Source organism: Lithobates pipiens, unplaced genomic scaffold, assembly GCF_037356315.1.
Source record: "Lithobates pipiens isolate NorthernLeopardFrog02 unplaced genomic scaffold, aLitPip1_a1.2 Scaffold_18, whole genome shotgun sequence".
Classification (NCBI taxonomy): domain Eukaryota; kingdom Metazoa; phylum Chordata; class Amphibia; order Anura; family Ranidae; genus Lithobates; species Lithobates pipiens.
In genome coordinates this window covers 220,018,979-220,032,677 of record NW_027507758.1, presented here as the reverse complement: position 1 = coordinate 220,032,677, position 13,699 = coordinate 220,018,979, and the positions used below count along the sequence as shown (strand labels likewise).

Below are 13,699 nucleotides of genomic sequence, written 5' to 3'. Positions count from 1 at the left end.
CTGCATTTGGGATGCTATTAACAATGACGCCCCAATAAGCCCCTTTCCAGCACACTTCCTGCGCATCTTGTCACATATTCCACAAACACAGCAATGTAATCTTACTTTATCCAAAATTTAAAAAGCTTTGCCTTCGCCCATTTTAAATATACTCTCCATTCCAAAATAATCAATAAAATATACTAAAATTTAAAAAGCTTTCCTGGTTACACACATCTCCACAACTAAGAATTGCCCTCATCACACAGCCCAGACAGTATTCATAGACTCTACCCTCAGACATGCCTCTGCTCCTCATTCCCAGTCAACTCGACCTAGCATGAAATCACATTAACTAGCTCCTGCCCGACTGACATTTAATATCGTATTATTACTTCGCCACGTGCATCTCTAGTCTCAACCAGCAGCATCCATTTCCTACTTTTGGCATTGTAACTAGAGACATGGAACATCGGATGCTGCAACCTGAACTGCATTACTTCCTCAGACCCGCTAGACTACGCCCCTTCTCATACAGCGTCGTCACGTGACGTCAGCTCTAGTCGCCGCTCTTCCTGGAGACCACGTGCGGCTATACCGGAAGTGATCTGTGGCATGTGCGCGATATTGATATGTAAGTAGAGCAATTTGATAAACGTGTGTATTAGTTTCGTGCATGCGGTCACTCGGAGATTTGTTAACTCGCATTACTTCGAGTGGACAAGAGCTGTACGATAGCTGCAAGTGGCTACTTTGTAGTTGTATGGTTATAAAACGTTTCCTTGTTAGATAAGTTTACCTCAAGAGTTCTCAGTTGTGCCGGAGCCATACCTGACTGATGGTGGTCGTTGATAAAGCTTTGGTTTCATGTTAAGTATTAGTAATAAAGGTTATGCCGGAGTGTGCTACTGGGAGAGGGACGCTGCTTTATATTTAGTAATGCTTTGTAAGGCTCCATGCACACTGGCTTAAACAATCACTGCTTCTACAAGAATTTTGTGTTTTGCCTATAGTAGCAGTTCAATGTTATCCTGCGTCCATGCACATTTGAACAATTACAGCCATATTTTGAGCTCAACGTTGAGGATGCATTCAGATTACAGCATTTTGTATTGCGGGCAGAATTGACGGCACAGAGGTGTGAATGACAAAACGTGGGACTTTCATTCGAGGTGCCATTCATTTGAATGACATTTCAAATTGCCGCGCGGGTCTGCCACCATTGTTGCACGATAAAACGTGCTGCAATCTTGGCAACCCTCATTGCGGGACACGTGTTGGCCCAAAAATAGTTCAGGAGCTACTTTTGGGCAACATGTGTTGAACGATTTCAGCGCGTTTTATCATGGAACAATCGTGGCAGACCCACACTGCAGTTTGAGGTATCATTCAAATGAATGGCATCTCGAATGCGAGTCCTGTTTTTTGTCGATCGCACCTCAGCGATGTCAAATCGTTAGCAGATCTGCAGCAAATCTGCCCGCAATTTAAAACGCTGTAGTGTGAATGCAGCCTTAAGCCTCGTACACACAATCAGATTTTCGGACGATCGTATGTTGCATGATCGTCTCATGTCGAAAGCGAAGAGGTTACTCACCATACGAAAATTCACTAATTAAAGCGGGAGTTCCGCCGTTTTTTAAAAAAAAAAAAGCCAGCAGCTACAAATACTGCAGCTACTGACTTTTAAAATAGTGACACTTACCCGCCCAGCGCGCCCGCAATGTCGGCACCCGAAGCCGATCTCTCAATCGTCTCTTGGGTGCTGCCGCCGCCATCTTGGTAATGCCGGTCAGTGCTGCCCATCAGTGCCACCTGCCAGTGTTGTTGCACACATCAGGTAAATATGACTTTTTTGTTATTTAACCTCCTCGCGCCCGCCCTATAGCCGAATTACGGCCGTAGAGCAGGCGCGTTCGTTCGGGCGGTCGTCCCTGGACGGCCTGATGTTTACTTCCGCAATGCGCGCCGCCGCGGGCGCGCATCGCGGAAGTTCTGTGTTCGCCGTGTCCCCCGGGGACAGGCAAACACAGATCGCTGTAAACGGCCAATCACAGCGGCCGTTTACAGCGTGATCGGCGTGTCCAATGGGAGATGATCTCATATGTAAACATATGAGATCATCTCGCAGCGCCGCTCTCCTTCCTCGCACAGACAGTGCGAGAGGGGAGAGATGAACGGCTGCAGCGGCAGCCGTTCTGATTCTGGAAAAAAAAAAAATTAAAAAAAATGAAATAAAAAGTGCCATCCGCCCCCAGCAGTGCCATCCGCCCCCAGCAGTGCCATCCGCCCCCAGCAGTGCTATCTGCCCCAGTGCCATCCACCCCAGTGCTACCTGCCCCCAGTGCCATCCACCCCAGTGCTACCTGCCCCCAGTGCCATCCACCCCAGTGCTACCTGCCCCTAGTGCCATCCACCCCAGTGCTACCTGCCCCTAGTGCCATCCACCCCAGTGCTACCTGCCCCCAGTGCCATCCACCCCAGTGCTACCTGCCCCCAGTGCCATCCACCCCAGTGCCACCTGCCGTCAGTGCCACCTGCCCCCAGTGCCACCTGCCCCCAGTGCCACCTGCCGTCAGTGCCACCTGCCGTCAGTGCCACGTGCCATCAGTGCCACATAGTGCCATCTGTCATCAGTGCCACGTATCAGTGCCATTTGTCATCAGTGCCACCTGTCAGTGTCACGTGCCATCTGTTGTCAGTGTCACGTGTCATCAATGCCACTTATCAGTGCCATCTGTCATCAGTGTCACGCGTCATCGGTGCCATGTATTAGTGCCATCTGTCATCGGTGGCACATATTAGTGCCACGTATTAGTGCCATCTGTCATCGGTGCCACGTTTCAGTGCCACGTGTCATCAGTGCCACGTATTAGTGCCACGTGTCATCAGTGCCACGTATAAGTGCCACGCGTCATCAGTGCCACATATTAGTGCCATCTGTCATCAGTGCCACATATTAGTGCCATCTGTCATCAGTGCCACCTGTCATCATTGCCACGTATCAGTGCCATCTGTCATCAGTGTCACGTGTCATTGTCCTGGTGCTTCAAAAGTGTAATAAATAGTCAACAAGTTAGATGTGTAACTTATGTTCCTAGAACACATGATGGCGCTACCTGCATGTTGGGCCTCTCTATGTGGCCAGGCTGTGAAAAAGTCCCACACATGTGGTATTGTAATACTCAGGAGGAGTAGCAGAATTTTTTGGGGGGTGTCATTTGTGGTATACACATGCCACGTGAGAGAAATAACCTATTACAATGACAATTTTGTGGAGAAAAAAAAAAAAAATGAAAAATCTTAATTTTGCAAAGAATTGTGGGAAAAAAATGACAACATCAAAAAGCTCACTATACCTCTTACTAAATACCTTGAAATGTCTACTTTCCAAAAAGGGGTCATTTGGGGGGTATTTGTACTTTCCTGACTTGTTCGGGTCACAAGAAGCGAGATAGGCCACCAGTACATCAGATGTGATCAATTTTGTGCGATTCGCACCACAGCTTGTAGACTCTCTAACTTTCACAAAGACCAAATAATATCCACTAATTTGGGTTATTTTTACCAAAGACATGTAGCAGTATAAATTGTGACCAAAATTTATGAAGAAAAATTAATAATTTGCATAATTCTGTCACAGAAACAAAGAAATATGCGTTTTTTTTCAAAATTTTCGGTCTTTTTTCATTTATAGCGCAAAAAATAAAAACCCCAGAGGTGATCAAATACCACCAAAAGAAAGCTCTATTTGTGGGAAAAAAAGGACAAAAAATTCATTTGGGTACAGTGTTGCATGACTGAGTAATTGTCATTCAAATTGTGAGAGCACCGAAAGCTGAAAATTGGTCTGGGCAGGAAGGTGTTTAAGTGCCCTGTAAGCAAGTGGTTAAAAGGAAAGTTCAGGAATGTAAAAAAAAATAAAAAAAACATACATACTCACTTAGGTGGGTGATGTACCCCCAACAAGACCAAGAACTGAGCAAAAGACTGCTGATGGATCAGTTCTTGATCTTCAGTAAGCAGTCAGTGACTCTCAGTCACTGGCTCTCTGCTCTGGCCCTCCAGTGCTCACTAGAGTACTGAGCTGTGCAGGGGACGGGAGTGGCTGGTTCAGGCTCTCTGCAGAGTACTGAGAGGCTGAGCCAGTCCAGATATCTGGGTGGTACCTAACTTTAAAGTTGGGATCTTTCCAGAGCCTGGAACAGCTCAGTGACGTCAGCTGACAGCAGACTTTAGTCCACTATCGGCTGGAAACAGGTCACAGTATGAAGTGCACTCCAGTGACCCACAGGAGAAGTAGGGCCAAAAAAGGTTTGACCATAGTCTTCCTTTAAAAAAATTGCCTTTAATATAACTTTAAAGCTGAACCTGAAAATCTCACCCTTGCAGTGGATCTTGCAGTGAAAGAATTAACATGCCCTGCCACCCACAACACTTTCCTCTTTTGACCTTGCTACTACCAAAGAGGTCGCTAAAGTTTTCTCAGAAGCCCGCTTTACCACCAGTCAACTGGATCCTGTTCCCTCACAACTACTACAGTCACCCTCCTTTTCTATCCTTTGCTCCCTCACTCACATATTCAATCTCTCCCTCTTTATTGGCACCTTCCTCTCCCCTTTAAAACATGCGCTGATCACCACCCCATACTTAAAAAGCCCTCACTGGAGCCCACCAGTCTGAACAACTTAAGACCCTTATTCTTGCTCCTGTTTACCTGTAACTATTAGAACGCTTAGTCTACAACCGTCTGATCTCCTACCTCATCGACAAGAACCTTCTAGACCCCTTTACAATTCCAGCTTTTGCTCACAACACTCCACTGAAACTGCCCTGTTAAAACTCACTAATGATTCACTAACTGCTAAAACCAATGGCTACTACTCCATACTCCTACTACTAGACCTCTCTGTGGCCTTTGACACTGTTGACCATCCTCAACTCTCTTGGTCTTCAAGACTCTGCTCTCTCCTGGTTCTTCTACTACCTATCACAGTGCTCATTCAGTGTTACCTATAACTGTCTCCTCTCCCCCCCACTTTTTCTTTCTGTAGGGGTCCCCCAAGGTTCTCTCCACAGACCCCTCCTCCTCTTCTCCATCTACACCTCCTCCCTTGGTCACTTGATAAACTCCCATGGCTTCCAGTATGATCCCTATGCTGACGACACACAAATCTATCGCTCTACCACTCGCCTCGTTCCTTCAGACTCCTCTCGCATTACTAACTTACTAACTGACATATTAATATGGATGTCACACCACTTCTTCAAACTCAATCTTTCTAAAACTCCTTTAAGTGGGATAGCAGGCGCGCGCCCCCTCTGCACTGCGGGGGTTCCAACTATCGCATCCGATGGTCGCGATGACCACGAGCAATCTATCCCCTATTTTGTAGACGCTATAACTTTTGCGCAAACCAATCAATATACGCTTATTGCAATTTTTATTACCAAAAATATGTAGAAAAATACATATCGGCCTAAACCTTTTTTTTAAAATAACATTGGGGATATTTATTATAGCAAAACGTACAAACTATTGCATTTTTTTTCAAAATTGTCGCTCTTTTTTTGTTTATAGTGCTTTAAAATAAAAACCGCAGGGATGATCAAATGCCAACAAAAGAAAGCTCTGTGAAAAAAGAGGATAGAAATTTAAATGGGACTTTGAGTGAAGCATGTCAAAGGGTAGTTAACTAATTCTTTACCCAAATGGTAGATTCAATTTAATTTTAATTCCATATCATAGCACCAAATGAATGGTCCATAATGTCAAAACTATATCAATAAATCAATATTATATTGAATAATAGAGTAATCACAGGATTTACATAATAGTGTTCATATAAAATATTTAATATAATTAATCACTGGACATGATGGTACAATCGGTACAAAATAGATCAAACAGTAGACATAATTGGTAGAATTAATACAAGGAAGTATACAAAAGGGAATACAACAGACAATTGATGGTTTGTTAAAAGGTTAGGGCATCCATTAGATGTTAACTCAACGCATTTCATGGTTTTAAACCAATTGTCAGGAGTCAGGGATATATATACTGTGTGAGTGTATGTATATATATATATATATATATATATATATATAATATAAGGATTAGAATAAATCTGTTAGTCTGTGAGGTCCTCTACATGGGTAGAAGGTAAGTATAAGGAAACATATAGCTTCAATCAGGGCTCGACAAAACCCGGGCGCCAGGTCGCATTGGCGACTAGAAATAGCGACCTCGCGCCTGGGGCAGCACAGCTGGGGGTATCCTGTCTCTGTGGACCCCCCCAGCGTGATCGCGTCGGGCCGTTTTGCCGGCGGCCGAAAATTTAGGCCGCGGCTTTGAGGCCTTCTGCGGTCCTATGATTCCTTATGGAATCTGGCGCCCTATTGTGGTCGCTGTTGGTATGACAAACCAGCAATGCTAATTTCCTCTGCAAAGTTTCCTCTGCCTGTTTTATATAACCTGCCTCTTCTGCCCTTTATTAAGAACCCCCTAAACATTATATATATTTTTTATTCTAACACCCTAGAGAATAAAATGGTGGTTGTTGCAATACTGTCTGTCACACCGTATTTGTGCAGCGGACTTACAAGCGCACTTTTGTTGGGAAAAATAATTTAGTTAATAAAAAAATAAGACAACAGTAAAGTTAGCCCAATTTATTTTTTATATTGTGAAAGATAATGTTACGCCGAGTAAATTGATACCCAACATGTCACGCTTCAAAATTGCACCCGCTCATGGAATGGCGACACACTTTTACCCTTTAAAATCTCCATAGGCGACGTTTAAAAAAATTCTACAGGTTGCACGTTTTGAGTTACAGAGGAGGTCTGGGGCTAGAATTATTGCTCTCGCTCTACCGATCACGGCGCTACCTCCTATGTGTGGTTCGAACACCGATTTTATATGCGAGCAGGACAGGGCGCGTTTAAAAATTATTATTTTTTTCTGCTTATTTTAACTTTTTTTTTTTCCACTGTTCTTTTAAAAAAAATGTTGTGTCACTTTTATTCTTATTACAAGGAATGTAAAAATCCCTTGTAATAGAAAAAGCATGACAGGTCCTCTTAAATATGAGATCTGGGGTCAGAGAGACCTCGGATCTCATATTTACACTAAAATGCAATTGAAAAAATAAATAAAATGTCCCTCTAAGAGCTATGGGCAATGACTTGGAGACGGGGGGGGGGGGGGGGGGGGCGGCGACGGCGCTGCTATCTTCCCCTCACTCGTCTCCATGTCAGGCCAGGGACAGGTCCGGATCGCCGTCACGGACCTGGCTCCTAACTTTTTAAGCTGGCTCCTAGATTCCAAGCAAATTTGTCAACCCCTGGCTTCAATAATACTCACTAAAAACCAAAGTTGGTCACAACTCCTAGGGTGGAATTTGTTGGTGGTCTGGGTTAAATGTAGTCTCAACCGGGGTTGAGGCAGAGAACATCCCCCCCAAATGGATGAACATCGAACCAGAGGAAACCAGGAGCCACCAACAAATTCCACCCTAGGAGTTGTGGCCAACTTTGGTTTTTAGTGAGTATTATTGAAGCTATATGTTTCCTTATACTTACCTTCTACCCATGTAGAGGACCTCACAGACTAACAGATTTATTCTAATATTTTTCAGTGTGTGTGTGTGTGTATATGTGTATAAATAAATAAAAAATATGCATCTGACTCCTGATGATTGGTTTAAAACCATGAAATGCATTGCATTAACATCTAATGGATGCCCTAACCTCTTAACAAACCATCAATTGCCAGTTGTATTCTCTTATGTATACTCCCTTGTATTAATTTTACCAATTTTATGTCTATTGTTTGATCTATTTTGTAACAATTAGACCATCATGTGCAGTAATTAATTATATTAAATATTTTATATGAATACTATTATGTAAATCTTGTGATTACGCTACTATTATATATTTTATTGATATAGTTTTGACATTATGGAACATTCATTTGGTGCTATGATATGGAATTAAATTGAATCTACCATTTGGGTAAAGAATTAGTTAATTAGAAAAAAGATGTAGAGGCACTCCCCGTGGGATTTTTTTTAGCAGCAAATTGAGAGACATCAATAAAAAATTCCAAAATATTTTATAAATTTTTGAAAACTAGGTACCGTATATACTCGAGTATAGGCCGACCCGAATATAAGCCGAGGCCCCCAATTTACCCCCAAAAAAACTGGCAAACTTATTGACTCGTGTATAAGCCGAGGGTGAGACATGCCTGTCCATCCCTGTGTGTGTGTCCGTCCATCCCTGTGTGTCCGTCCATCCCTGTGTGTCCGTCCATCCCTGTGTGTCCGTCCATCCCTGTGTGTCCGTCCATCCCTGTGTGTCCGTCCATCCATCCCTGTGTGTGTGTGTGTCCATCCATCCATCCATCCCTGTGTGTGTGTGTCTCCATCCATCCATCCATCCATCCCTGTGTGTGTGTGTCTCCATCCATCCATCCATCCATCCCTGTGTGTGTGTGTCTCCATCCATCCATCCATCCATCCCTGTGTGTGTCTCCATCCGTGTGTGTGTGTGTGTGTGTGTGTGTGTGTGTGTGTGTGTGTGTCCAGCCTACCTTTGTCCCGAGCCTCCGTCCCGTGCCTTGCCTCCTTGCCTCCGTCCCGTGCCGTGCCTTGCCTCCTTGCATCCGTCCCGTGTCGTGCCTTGCCTTGCCCCCGTCCCGTCCCGTCCCGTGCCGTCCCGTGCCCTCTTCGTCGGCGGCCATTGTAAAGTTCAAAAGCTGCGCCGCCGCCTTCGCCTGTGATAGGCGGAACACTGAATTTCCCAGCAGCCTGTGTTCCGCCTATCACAGACGTCGTATCATCCTCGTCCGTAGTACGAGGATGATACGATGTCCGTGATAGGCGGAACACAGGCTGCTGGGAAATTCAGTGTTCCGCCTATCACAGGCGAAGGCGGAGCCGGAGGCGCGGCTTTTGAATAGAATGGCCGCTGTCTGTCTGCTCGACACGCTGATCGAGCGGGCAGACAGCGATGACTCGAGTATAAGCCGAGGGGGGCACTTTCAGCCTCAAAAAAGAGGCTGAAAATCTCGGCTTATACTCGAGTATATACGGTAATAAATGTATCACAGTAAATTAGATTAAAATATGAGCTCTGGTGTAACAATACAGATCTGCAAACCTCTATACAGTAATATTCAATTTAACAATTTTCACAAATAATACATATCTCCGTTTGATCGAAGATCTCTACTTGTGGGTTCCCAAATTTTTCCTTTGCATGTTATAAAGAGACCACTTAGTATAAGGAAATACCCCAATGCATTTCGACTTGGGACTGGTAACTGTCTTCTTCAGGGGGTTCTTTATTTCTACCAATATAATAAGTGGATACTGTATTTATTGGCGTATAACACTCACTTTTTCACCATGAAAAACGGGTGCAAATAGCGTGTGTGTGTTATACGCCAATACAAAAATTTTAGTTGTTTCCTGAAACTTCCCTCTTAAAATGAATGTGCGTGTTATACACCGATAAATACGGTAATTAACATTAAAAACAATATCCTTGAATAGGCACCTATACAGACATCTCCATATATTTACCATTTCCATGAGATACGCATATGTAAACCAGAAACTCTCATAGAAGCATCCAATTCCGCTGAAGGCAAACACGGACTGTCTCCACCCCGCTGTTCATATCCACAAGGTCTCCCGGGGAGGAAAAAAGGGGAGATGGTTTTCTACAAAAATCGGGGGTTCTTTGGGACCTAGAAGCGCTCACGAAACTTTTGAGTCTTCCACCATCCAAGCGGAGGAACGGAGGATTTTACCTGAGGTCCCAAAGAACCCCCGATTTATGTAGAAAACCATCTCCCCTTTTTTCCTCCCCGGGAGACCTTGTGGATATGGATAGCGGGGTGGAGACAGTCCGGGTTTGCCTTCAACGGAATTGGATGCTTCTATGAGAGTTTCTGGTTTACATATGTGTATCTCATGGAAAGGGTAAATATATGGAGATGTCTGTATAGGTGCCTATTCAATGATATTGTTTTTAATGTTAATTATCCACTTATTATATTGGTAGAAATAAAGAACCCCCTGAAGAAGACTGTGACCAGTCCCAAGTCAAAATGCATTGGGGCATTTCCTTATACTAAGTGTTCTCTTTATAACATGCAAAGGAAAAATGTAGGAACCCACAAGTAGAGATCTGCAATCAAATGGAGATATGTATTATTTGTGAAAATTGTTAAATTGAATATTACTGTATAGAGGTCGACCGATATGGGTTTTTCTCTGGCCGATGCCGATATTTAGAAATCATGGCGGCCGATGGCCGATATATGATGCCGATTTTTTTTTTTTGGGCCGATATTTTAGGCCGATTTTTTTTAAATTTATTTTATTTTTATTTTTTTATCCCCCTTCATCTTATAAAACCTAACACTGGGGCATTTTTTTAGGCGCTTTTGGGCTAAAAATAGCGCCTGTAAAGTGCCTGCAAAACGGCTCCCCTGCAGTCTGTGTGAAAGACAGAGTGCTTTCACACTGAGGCGATGCGCTGGCAGGATGTTAAAAAAAAAAGACCTGCAAGCAGCACGTTTGGAGTGGTGTAAACCGCTCCTCCACCACTCCTGCCCATTGATATTAATGGGCACCACTGGCGAAGCGCATACAATGCGATTTGGCAGCGGTGCTTCACGGGCGCATTTAACCTCTTCTTCGGCCGCTAGCTGGGTTATATGCACCCCACTAGCAGCCGAATAGCACCGCTAAAATGATGGTAAAGCAGCATTTTACCATCAACGCCTGCCCGCTCCAGTGTGAAAGCAGCCTATAAAATAAAAACAGGTAGTCAAAACTTTTAATCGAAAAAAACAAAACAGTTTTAGTTTTTTTTGTTTTTTATTTTAAATTTTTTAGTGTATTTTTTTTCCCCAAAAAATTGCATTTGAAAGACCTCTGCGCAAATGCCGTGTGACATAAAATATTGCAACAACCGCTATTTTATTCCCTAGGATCTCTGCTAAAAAAATATATATAATTTTTTGGGGGGTCTAAGTGATTTTCTGGCAGAAAATACAGGACTTTTACTTGTAAGCAACAAGTGTCAGAAAAGATTTAGTCTTTATAAATGGTTAAACTGAGAACTTTACACACAGAGTTGAGTTCATTCATTCAAGTGTAAACATTGTATCTTTTTTCTCTTTTCTTGGCAGACTGCCCAGAGAGGAGACAAGTGGCTTCTATGAAGACTCAGGCAACTTGCATTGACTTCTATTACAGAAGTCATTTCCAAGTCCCGCTGTAGTTTTAAATCGGCCTTTTTGTCAGCTCAATCGGCCGATGCTGATTAATTAAAAACGGCAAATATCGGTCGACCTCTATTACTGTATAGAGGTTTGCAGATCTGTATTGTTACACCAGAGCTCATATTTTAATCTAATTTACTGTGATACATTTATTACCTAGTGTCCAACAATTAATAAAATATTTTGGAATTTTTTTATTGATGTCTCTCAATTTGCTACTAAAAAAATCCCACTGGGAGTGCCTCTACATCTTTTTTCTAATACAGTTTTGGGGTGTGCAGCTTTCTTAAACCCAGTAAATATATTCAAACTTTGTTTTTTGAAGAATTAGTTAATTACCCTTTGACATGCTTCACTCAAAGTCCCATTCCAATTTCTTTTTTCTTATTTAAATTTTTATTATATCATTTCCATTACAATCCATACATTTAATCTTAACAATCTTCTTTATCATACAAATCTTATTCATTACCCCATTATTCCCCCCCCCCCCCCATAAACTGTTGACTCCCTTTGGATCCACATTAAGTTGCTTCCACAATTGCCTGAAGGTAAGTTTCAGTCGTTTTAAATATTCTCCACTTTTCCCACGTTGCCCAATACCTATACATTCGATCTTTCTCCATATTGCTTAGATATTCCATGTTATCAATATACTCAACTCTCTGTATCCATTCTGTAATAGTAGTTTTTTTTAGTATCTAACCAATTTTTAGGGATGAGGGCTTTTGCCGCATTGAGCAAGAATGGTACTAAGGTTTTCTCCCTTTGTCTTTCAGGACCGCACCTGGAGAGAGCGCAGCTCCACCCACTTTCCCTGGAAACACTGCAGATTACTTTAAAGACCAGACACTTCCACCATGGCCTCAGTTGTAGTGTTTCCTCCGGCCATGGTGGAAGTGCTGCAGGGAACCAAGGGGTGCTGCGCTCTCTCCAGGTGGGGAGAGTTAGAGGCATATCGGTTGTTTGTTTTTTGGTACAGACCTGGCCCAGCTTCCTCCCTTCACGCACGGGGGTTGCTCCGGTGTCCGCACTCCTTCATACCCAGGGGGGTCAGGCTGTGGAAGTCCCTACCCTCTTCTAGACCAGCGGCTGGGGCTGAGACGCGACCGGATTTCATATCTTGCGCCGTTTGTATCAGCCTCATGCCTTCCGGGTCAGGATGGCGAGGGCGTCGTTCCGGCCGGGGGCGGGACTTCCGACGGTGTGACGCGGCTTCCGGTTCCGGCCGCTGGAACGCAGGGAGAGGGGGCGGTCTCATTAGGCTGACATCACTTCCGGAAATGGCGCGGAATTCAAACTGTTAAGAGCACTCAACGCCATTGTATCCTTGCTGAGGATGGAAGAGGATCAATCAGCGGTGGCAGGAGCAGGAGCCTCGGTTGTCAGCCAGGCTCAGGTAAGCAGGGACAGTGGTCTCTGTCATTACTGTTTGAGCCATGTCTTTTCTTCTCCCTTCCTTGTACTGGGAAGCCTGCAGCATTCTTTTCCTATGTTACAGTTTAGGAATAATGCTTTTTCAATAGTTGTTTAGTGAGTCCGTGGGGGGATTCACTGGCTGAAAAGCAAATAGAATCTGAAATTTTAAATCTGTTCTATTTGACAGCATGTATTTTTTCTCTCTTTGTTCATGTGTGTGTGTTTGTAACTGAGGTTTGGGTTTTTTCTTTGGTGTATTTCAGAAGGTGAAAGAAAAGACCAAACATTTCTCCCCTCCTAGCAAGAGGAAATGTCCATCATGTAAAAATGTACTTAGAGATTCTTGGACCAAGGTGTTATGCAGGTCCTGCATAAGCGACTTGGTCAAGGAAGAAGCAGCTTCCACTACTCCTGCGTCTCAGCAAGGAGAGCTGCTAAGTTCTTTTAGGAAAGAATTATCAGATACTTTTGAATCTTTCCGGTCTTATTTAGACAGACGCCCAGCTGCAGGTAGTAGCTCAGCGCCCCATTCTCACTCCCCAGCATCTGCATCCAGGGGGGGCAGTGACTCGGAGGATGAGGAGCATAGTGGGTCCCCCCTTCTGAGAAAGAGGAAGTAAAGGAGGCTTGTTCTTCATCAACCCGGTATAAATTACCCCTAGAGGAAGTGGATGACCTGCTGAAAGCTATCCACACTACTCTGAATATCACAGAGGATAAAGCCCAACTGTCACTTCATGACAAAATGTTTCAAGGTTTGGGCGAGGTGAAACACAGAGTGTTCCCAGTACATAAGTTTCTATCCGAAACTATTAAAAAGGAATAGAGAGACCCAGAGAGGGCCCCTTTCTTTCCCAGGTCCCTCAAACGTAGGTTTCCTTTTGAAGAGGATAGCTCTCAGGTGTGGAACAAAAAACCTAAGCTTGACGCAGCTTTTTCTCAGGTTTCAAGGAATACGGATCTTGCATTTGAGGACGTGGGTATCCTAAAGGA

The 13,699-nt window shown here is 43.8% G+C and overlaps 1 protein-coding gene across 1 annotated transcript in view; it reads left to right on the top strand.

Annotated features, from left to right (window-relative positions):
* The first annotated feature begins 514 nt into the window (after positions 1-514).
* Positions 515-13,699, top strand: part of URB2 (URB2 ribosome biogenesis homolog) — a 191,995-nt gene continuing 178,810 nt past the window's right edge. Inside the window, exon 1 of the mRNA XM_077486575.1 lies at positions 515-613. The gene's annotated coding sequence lies outside the window, so the exon portion shown is untranslated. The remainder of the gene's footprint in view (positions 614-13,699) is intronic.